Source organism: Cydia pomonella, chromosome 14 (genome assembly GCF_033807575.1).
Source record: "Cydia pomonella isolate Wapato2018A chromosome 14, ilCydPomo1, whole genome shotgun sequence".
Lineage (NCBI taxonomy): Eukaryota > Metazoa > Arthropoda > Insecta > Lepidoptera > Tortricidae > Cydia > Cydia pomonella.
In genome coordinates this window covers 8,697,687-8,707,765 of record NC_084716.1, presented here as the reverse complement: position 1 = coordinate 8,707,765, position 10,079 = coordinate 8,697,687, and the positions used below count along the sequence as shown (strand labels likewise).

The 10,079-nt window shown below is 42.1% G+C and overlaps 1 protein-coding gene and 1 non-coding gene across 3 annotated transcripts in view; one reads left to right on the top strand and one right to left on the bottom strand.

Annotated features, from left to right (window-relative positions):
* LOC133524856 (allatostatin-A) overlaps positions 1–10,079 on the bottom strand; it is a 142,789-nt gene that overhangs the window by 68,848 nt on the left and 63,862 nt on the right. The gene's annotated exons all lie outside the window — the stretch shown is intronic.
* Trnap-ugg (transfer RNA proline (anticodon UGG)) lies at positions 6,520–6,591 on the top strand. Its single transcript has one exon. It is a non-coding gene; the product is annotated as a tRNA-Pro (tRNA).

The window sequence follows — 10,079 nt, the reverse complement described above, 5'->3', positions numbered from 1 at the left end:
ACAGATTATGCGGCTCAACGATCCAGCATGGACGTCGGCAGGTACGGGCAGCCCCCCCGCCTGGAGCTAAAATTTCACATTCAATGCCCCTTTGCGGCCCCTGACCCCCCCTCCCCCCAGGCCTCCAGCGAAATCAACTTGCCTCCCCCCCCTCCCAGTTCACAGCTGGCTAAAGACCAGAGCATGCGTGTGCGTAGACGTAAGCGTGCGCTAAAATGTTGGAACCGTGCATGCACACGTCACGCAAGCGGTGTGCCGTATTTTATAAAGATCTTATATTACAACGCGCACGTGCTCGTATATGCACACGCGTTCGGTGTGCACAGGTCTTTGAATGGGGCAGTTTTTAATATGTGAGTTTGAAGTCTCTATAAAGAAGTAACGGGGGATCATGGAGCAAAAAGAAAAAGTTATATAGGTTATAAAAAAGTAGAAAGGAAGGGTCGCGAAGCTATTTTTTTTTGCTAAAAGAGGGTTCCTTCATAAAATGTTAAAAGACAGAGTCAACATTAAGTATTTTTTATGTAGCATAAGCATTTTAAATTAATCTTTTGATAATTACAGACCTCAAGAAAATTTAATCGATATCTTGCTTTAAAATTACTTTTCTCTAAACGCCAGCCGCCACGTTTTTGACGGCATTCGAGACTTGCGAATGAGGTTTTGAGACTTTTAAGGTCCCATTCGAATACTGGTTTTTGTAACTATGCGGGTACGATTAGGAATACTACTTGGAACTCAGGGTCTGTCGTAACTCAAGCCGATAGGATCGGCATTAGCGCGAACAGATTCCTATCCCTCTATATTTAACTAAATGTCGTAACTCAGTAGAGCGCTAGTATAAAGATACGACGTTTTGGAATAAAGCAGCATCTCTATCCCACTCTATTGATAAAAAAGTCGTAACTCAAAAGAAAGCTTGTATGAAGATACGACGTTTTGAAACAGAGCAGTAGTACCGTGGATTCCTAATATGATGCTGAATTAGAACTGTTGCGAACTTGTGCTTATCCGTTTGTCTGCGACTATTATAGTCGTGGGATTTTGAAAAAAATACAGTTGTCTTAAAGAATGAACCAGAAAAGATGTAGACCCACAGTTATGTTATCTTCATCATGCATAACCTCAAAAATATCAACTTTGCAATCTGAGACCTAGCGCGCCATCCTTCTAAAATATAAGTAGATCATCTTCCTCGCGTTGTCCCGGCATTTTGCCACGCACGGCTCATGGGAGCTTGGGGTTCGCTTGGCAACTAATCCCAAGAATTGGAGTAGGCACTAGTTTTTACGAAAGCGAGTGCCATCTGACTTTCCAACCCAGAGGGTAAACTAGGCCTTACTGGATTAGTCTGGTTTCCTACTCTGAACCCGCGACCTCCGGATTGTAAGTCGCATGCTCTCACCGCTACCCTACCATCGCTTTTAAAATAAAGGTCGGTAAGCGACAAATAGAAACTAAAATATTTTTAAAAATTTGTTCATATTTTTTTTTAATACCACGACGGTGGCAAACAAGCTTTCGGCCCACCTGATGGTAAGCAGTCACCGCAGCCTATGGACGCCTGCTACTACAGAGGTGATACATGCGCGTTGCCGACCCTTTAAAAACCTGTACACTCCTTTTTTGAAGAACCCCATACTGTAGACCCTCGGGAAAACCTCGGAAGGGAGCTCATTCCACAGCCGGAGCGTCTGCGGGAGGAAATTCCTCTTGAACCGCACAGTACGCGACCATTTAGGTTCTAAGGTGTGTTATATATAATAAGTGAAACCATTCAGACTTAGGAGGCAAAACAGCAGACGAATTGGAAATGGCAAGTAATTACCGTCGGAGACAGATTACCCCCCAATTTTAGTCAATCCGTATAAAACCAAAGTAGCCGACACAGCGCTGACACCCGCCAAGCTTAAATGGGACTGGGCCGGACACGTCTGCCGTACGCCAACAACTTGTGGGCCAAACTACCGAGTGGACACCAATCATAGTGCGGCGTCCGGCAGACCTCGAAGGGGATGGCGGCATGATCTTGACGTCTTTCGGAAATGCCCTAATATTGCCATAGACCGTGACGCGTGGAAGAAAGAGATCCATTGTCCAGCTGTGGGACACAACAGACTAACAAGATATCCAAAAAGGTTCATTAATGTCTTAAAAGTAAAACGAGTACATAGCTATGACATGAGTATCCTCACATAATAGTTAAAGTTGATAAACACCTATAATCATATAATTAACGGCATGCGCCGGAGCCGCCCCGCCCTCTTGATAAACTTTTAGGGTTGTCTCTGAAATATATAAATAATCCCTACTATTTTTTTATACTACGTCGGTGGTAAACAAGCATATGGCCTGCCTGATGGTAAGCCGTCTCCGTAGCCTATGGACGCCTGAAACTCCAGTGGTGTCACGCGTTGCCGATCCTAACACCCCGCACCCTCGTTGAGGTCTGACAACCTTACTCACCGGCAGCAACACAACACTGAGTAGGGTCTAGTGTTATTCATCATCATCATTGTCATCATTTTAGCCACCTGTCGTCCACTGCTGATGTCTCCCTTCGTGTACGCCATCACACATCCCGGTACAGTCACCATAAGATATATTGAAGCTGTGGTGCTTAAAAATATCTGAACATGCACTCTAACGCCATGACAATAGAAGCAATTTTACTGTCCTACAAAATAATTATCTGAGTTGCGAAAACGCATGATAGTTTCGTAACTTAACGAATTGTTGTCCTGAATTAGGATTTCGTATTTTAACCGCCCAAAAAGAAAGGAGCTCTTCAAACTTACCAACAATTTTTATTAAAATCTGACAAAAAGATTCGACCCATTTTAATATCTCAACGTAAAACATAGCAACCCTAGCGAGCTCGGTCACAGGCGCGTGCCCGTGCGCACAATGGAGCGCTTTTGTAAGCTACAACACCGCGTTATCCTGTCATCGCTTACATGCACGAAGCTTGCCTATTTTATTCATGGGGAGGGATCGGTCACACAGAGATATAAGCTTCCATATCAGAACCGTAGAGTTGAACTCTTATAGATTATATAGGTATTCGCGAGCTTGGTTTCCGCAACTCGACGTCATATTATCGCACCTATTTTGCGTGGTGGGTTTCGGCACTACTCTTGCCAACCTAACTCTACCAGGAAGCCTAGCAGACCCTTGATGTTGCCGACGACTTCTGGGAGAGACCCCGGCGAACCGAGGTAGCCCTAGCAGTATGTGCCCTCTTGGGCACGTACTGCTAGGGCTGGACTCTTAAAATAATTAAAAGGAAACTGCATGGATCCACATTCCGGCATAAGGGGGGTTAAAAGTCTCTAGTGTACTGTTTGCGCTGAAAAATTCCTGCCTCCCACACACCTCCCAGAGCCTCGCACAGCTAAACTGTGGAATGAACTGTCGCCTTCGGTATTTCCGGACCGATACGACCTTCAAACCTTCAAGAAAAGAGCGTACCCCCTCTTAAAGGCTGGCGACACACTTGCAACTCCTACGGTCTCATGGATATCTCATGGGCGACGGTAATGGCTTAGCATCGGGCGATTCAGCTGCGCGTTTGCCAGCCAAAAAAGTAAAAACGAGTCTAAGGAAGAACAAAAAAAATCGGATAAATGCGAGTCGAACTCGCCCACCGAGAGTTCCGTACTCTTTAGTGGTTGTTGTTATAGCGGCAACAGAAATACATCATCTGTGAAAATTTAAACTGTCTAACTATAACGGTTCATGAGATACAGCCTGGTGACAGACGGACATACAGACAGACAGACGGACGGACAGTGAAGTCTTAGTAATAGGGTCCCGTTTTACCCTTTGGGTACGGAACCCTTAAAATAACACAAAAATACAACTGAATTGCATTCCCAAACCTAACAAAGATATATGTACTTTAAAACAACGTCATTCTACGTCATATGTCTTTGCGTGTTTGCCGAATAGAGAACAGCCCCATTTTCCCACATACGTAACGAGAACGAGTCCATTCCTATATGTTTGACAATAGCCATTGAAACCCTTATGGCGGGCTATTTGTCCAATATGGCTAAACGGCGGTTGCCTCGACCGTTATGGCTGCCTTCAATGCGAGGCAAATGCAACGAGGCTATTGTGTATGAAGACGATTGTTTTAGATAGGAATAAAGGTCTTATGTTTAACAAGAAATGAAAGAAGATGTTTAAACAGATTTTCTTATCGATTTTAAGGTCTTCAGTGTTAAGTTATTCTCGCGAGGCATACAACTCACAGAGCCACTTACGGGGTGACTGCTATAGGTATTTGGCCACCCTTAGCAATAAGACTTCTATTATAAATGAATAACTATTTGGGGGTTTGGGGGGATTTTTTGGGGACAGGTCAACCTAGCCCCAAACTAAGCAAAACTTGTGTATTGCCTTGTTTCTTTCTGAATGTTAAGAGTGGCCAATTACTATGGAGAAGCTAATTATTATAGCAGTTGGGTCACTCAAAACTATGTCCACTTTTTTCCTGTAGACACACCAAAAAGTTCATCATATCAGCCCTGTATCGCCACACTGCTGAGCATAGGCCTCTCTTCCAGTACGCCACATGCCCCGGTCCTGAGCTAATCTCATCCAGAAGTGACCCGCAATCTTACCAAAATTTAAGGGCTATAAACGTTAATTTTCTTATTTAACCCTTCTTTCTTCTTCCTTGTCGTATCCTCATGGCTGAGGGACGTGACGACTGCGACAATCTTCACCAGTGCTCTCCAAGCCTATTTTGGTCCGGTGCATGCTAGCCCCTATCCACATAAAAGGTACTCATTTTAATTATTTCATGTGAAATTCCTAGGCATGTCGTGAAACGTGAAAATTTTGTTCCGTTCCGTAACGTCAACTTAGGGCTTATCTTATCTTATCTTCTTTTTCGGGGACCCTTGCGGATACACTGTGACCCATAGGGATCTTTTGTGTAGTTGCCCCCTAAGGAAAGATCCGTCAGCTACTCAAGAGCTTTTTTGATCATCTCCATATGCCGGATATGGAGCTTATGGGTAGCTTTTGAATTCCTTTGTTCCAGATAGCCTGCTCCAAAGCCTTATTCTTTGTCTGGCGAGGGCGTGACATTCACACATTAACAACTTAGGGCTTAGAGCCTCGGCCTCCTATTTCTGTACAGTTTGCCCTTCGGGCATCTGAAGCAACCTAACGAACCTTTCCTACCTATCTATTGGTATACACAGGAACATTACGATCTGCCTGATCTTACGATCGGCCGCCGACATGTAGATATTTATCGAAAGTTAATTCCTTGAACACGGTCTGGGTATGCGTTTCATTCCCTTGCCGGTCAGTATGTGTAGAGCCCATAAATGGTGGTATTCGAGTGTCCACGGCGCAGACAAATCGCCGATTTAGAGTGCGCATGAGATGCACATTTCCTTTAGGGTTCCGCGCAAGTTAGAAGTGTGACGCGATAAGATTTTTTATATCAAAAGAAGAATGGAATTTTTTTCCGTTTTAGGTAAGACTCAAAAGCGATGCATTTTTGTATTCAAGAAGCGGTGAATATTTAATTTTTCCTTAATATAAACATTTGCAGTTTTGCTAAATTAAATATAGACTAGCGATTCGCCCGGCTTCGCACGAGTATACAAATTATACTCCTACACCTTCCTCAAGAATCACTCTATTGATACGTAAAAGCCGCATGAAAATACGTTCAGTAGTTTTTGAGTTTATTACGAACATACAGACAGACAGACAGACGCGGTGGGGGACCTTGTTTTATAATATGTCACTACATCGCGACTGTCGCGATTTTAAAAGAGAATTAACTGATCTAAGTTTCAAATTCCGCCATTTTTCTCATTATGCTGTTGGTTTTCTACCAAATAGAAAGTACCCATTCCACGACGACTTGTTTCGTCACTAAATATTCTCGCAATTGCACATAAATGTTGCATTCCAATTGCGACTGCAGTAGTATTTTTCTTCAGCCTATTTCCAAGAGGTGTTATTTATCACTAGTGCCAGCCACATAAAATTGAACACCGCTGTGACGTCAATACCTCAGTATTGAAAGTAAATAAATTTACTGTTTGATCAATTGTTTTAATCGTAATGCCCGGTTCACATCTATTCCAGTAGCATTCCAGTCCAGTGTTCGAAACTAGTACTGGACTGGATCATATCGTTTACATTAATTCCAGTCATTAAAGAGTTGTTGAAGCGGTCATGGCTTGGGCGAGCTGGAAGCAAAAAGTAGACCGTCAATCCAGTCAATGGACTGGAATGCTCATTAGAGTGAGTATATTCCAGTGCCGGTTCACAACATTCCAGTGCTGGATTCGATCACTGGACTGGAATGCTACTGGAATAGATGTGGAAGAAAGCTTTTCAATAAATAATACTTAGATATTACTCATTTTTAAATGTGTATGTAAAGTCGCACAGCGAATATTGTCAATAAAATCATCTGTATGTACAAGTGTTATAAACCATACACATTTCAGGAAATAAGGTTTTTCATGAAGCCTTTCAGGTGGCATGATGGTCTAGCGGTATGATTCTCGCTTTGGGTGTGAGAGGTCCCGGGTTCAAATCCCGGTCGTGCCCTATTTTTGGCAGATACTTCACCGAGTACTACCCAGCCCATTATCCAAATTAAAGATAAGACGTTTTCTTAAATTAAAGAGAGCCTTCGCGTGCTTTTTCGCATTGTCCCGCATTTTGCCTCGGCTCATGGGAGCCTGGGGCCCGCTTGGCAACTAATCCCTAGAATCCGCGTAGACACTAGTTTTTTACGAAAGCGACGGCCATCTGACCTTCCAATCCAACCCAGATGGTAAACAAGGTGTTATTCGAATTAGTCCGGTTTCCTCACGATGTTTTCCATCGCCGAAAAGCGACTGATAAATATCAAATGATATTTCGTACGTAAGTTCCGAAAACTCATTCGTACGACCGGGGTTTGAACCCGCGACCTCCAGATTGCAAGTCGCATGCTCTTTCTGCTAGGTCACCAGCGCTTTTTCCAGAGCCTTCACGTGCTTATGTGATAAAAAAGTTTTTTTATCGAGCTTATCACTTACACCCCACCCTCCCACGGGCGCGCAATAATATAATGTGGCGACGCGATAATGAATGCCCCATTGTCCTCCGAGGATAGCTGCTTACACGTCTATGATTTGTATGTTCGCCAACCATCGACGGAAAACATACGTACTACCTACGTATATCCTTCTCATGTAATACGTAGAGAAATGACGTTATCCTTCTCATGTAATATATATGCACGTAGAGAAGTGACGTATAGGTTAAGACTCCTCATCATAAGCCAGCGCAAAAGCAAATTCACTACGCGCGAAGCATCGGGATGAAAGCAAGCGCCGCATTTTTAGATTTTATTGTATAACGATGCGTCAACTTAAAATGTCCACCAAACCTTTTACTGGAACCCTTCACATCTTGCTTATTTTTGTAACTTGTATTTTTTATACCCATTTCTTTGAATGAAGTTGAAGACCAACGTAGACGTTTGACAGGATCAGATATCTTAATTGTTATCTTATCCGATCTTATCTTCTTAAGGACCGCCGTGGCAGATCACGTCCGCTTAAGTGCTAATGAAATGGTTGTAACAGGCAATTAATATTAATTGATTGTGATTGTGGACAGGAAGTCACGTATTGCATTTGCAGTTTACATGATGTCACAGGTTAATAATGTTAATTAAAACATTCGACGCACAGTGGAAAAAGAGGCTGCTTCAGTTGGCTGGAGTTCCAAATGGCCGAAGACCGTCTGGACGCCCTAGATACCGCTGGAGAGATGAAGTGCAAAAAGACCTTAGCGAACTCGGCGCCGTTGACTGGGCAGAAACGGCTTTGGACAGAGAAGCATGGCGGTCTTTGGTGTCGGAAGCCAAGATCCACTTTGGGTCGCTGCGCCACACCACTAGGTAAGTAAGTATCAGTTGGCCTCGGCAGGGCGGAGCTGGAGAACGTCGCGCTGGACCGTGAAAAATGGAAATTCATGCTGAGAGCCCTATGTCCCTGATGAGGGATAACAGGATACCATCATCATCAAAATATTCAACGCATCGCCAAGTCCAAACATACTACCAATGCTTTACGAGACATGTTTTCCGTATGCATGTTTTGCCTTTACGACCTACATTTCCCGTACCACATCCTGACTTTAAAAGCCCCTAAATTCCTGGATTACCTATTATCGATTTGAAATAAAAATCATTCTGATCAATAGACTGTTACCGTCGTTTTTCAAAACCTTTAACTTTACGGACCATTATACTTTTAGCTTACGCACGGGGCACATATGATAAAAGTAGATACTAGTGATGGGAAAATGGAGAAACGATAACAACTTTTTAAATCGACAAAACATTTTCTCGACCCTTACTTTTAAGAAGCTTAGTTTAACCAAAGATAATTTGAAATAGAGGTGGATTGTCAAAGAAAACTTTGTGGCCACAGTAAATTTACTGCCATCTTTCGACACATGATTAAAACTTTTAGAACGCTATTTGACTTTGATCCTTATTCTTTAATGAGATTTGTCAAATTTGTTAAATATCAAAAGGTGGCGCCATCTAATAGATCAAAAGCCAAAGGTATGGCGACATCGTTTCGAGCGATGGCGCCATAACCTTTAGGTTATACCCGGTAAGCTGTTGCCACTTCTTGATATTTAACTTTAACACATTCTGTCATATCCGTAAAAGATGAGAATAAGGATTAAAGTGAGATCTGCCGGTGAGTAAGGTTGCCAGAGCTCAACGAGGGGTGGGAGGGGGTTAGGGCATGTAACTCCTCTGGAGTTGCAGGCTTACATAGGCTACGGAAACTGCTTACCATCAGGCGGGCCGTATGCTAGTTTGCCACCGACGTAGTATAAAAAAATAAGGATCAAAGTCAAATGGCGTTCTAAAAATTTTAATCATGTGTCTAAAGATGGCAGTAAAACGTGGCTACAAAGTTTTCTTTGACAATACACCTCTATTTCGAAATCACTTTGTTTAACATAACGTTTTCGGCGTTTAAGACTTTAATCAACTGAGCACACAACAAATGAGTTTTCGTCAATAACCATCACAACACGAAGACAAAGGCTCTACGGATCATCGGCACATAATAGTGATTGAGATTTAATGAACTAAAAGTGAGGTCAAGCGTGGAGTATTGAATGGGTTCAGTAAAAAAATAATTGTTCATTCTTTAATAGCATTGGTGCCAGATGAAAGCAAAATTATTAAGAAAATAATCAATTGCCAGTTTTTTTTTTAATCCACCACCACGGTTACCAGTTGGCATTTGACATTAGTGCGAGCGAGATGGACTGCGATCGAGTTAGCGTAAAAGTCAAGTGTCAACTCATGTTCATACTATTAACTACCCTACGCTGTCGATCTTTTATATAAATACTAAGAAACTCGGTGGGTTTTCATTGTTAACATTTAGGTGTACGTGTCTGCTGTGAACATAGAAAAATCGGCCAAGGTGTTAACAAATATCTGAACAAACAAGCCTTGGCAATAGAGGTGTGTTCAGAAATTTGTAAGCGCCTTGGGCGCTCCTTAGAGGCTGTCAATACCTAAAGCGCGCACACTGTCTATTTGTATCGGAGTAAATGAGAAAGCACTGTCGCATGTTACTGGGCCTGGGCAAGGGAATAATAAGAAAAATATTTAAATAAAAAAAAGTGGATTATTAGTGTAATATTTTACTCAATAGCGGTTTAGATATAAATGTTTTGAAATTGTGATTTTAATTGCAGACCCATAAGTCAAAACAATAAAGACATAAAACCGTTTAATTACGATTTTAAGACCAATCTTTGCAATTATTTTCTATCGAGCCGATTTCGTTCAATCATGTATCGAGTACAACCACGGTCTTTGAAATATAATTAATATGAACATATATTTTTCTTACTTGACTAAAACAAATAGTCTTTCTTAAAAAACTGTTTAAGTAACATCAATTTCAGGGACATTGGGTGTTGACAGCCTCTTAATTTCTGATGACTACTGTATAAATAACATATAGCTTTAAATTGGTTTCTGAAATATATTGAAAGCAGAA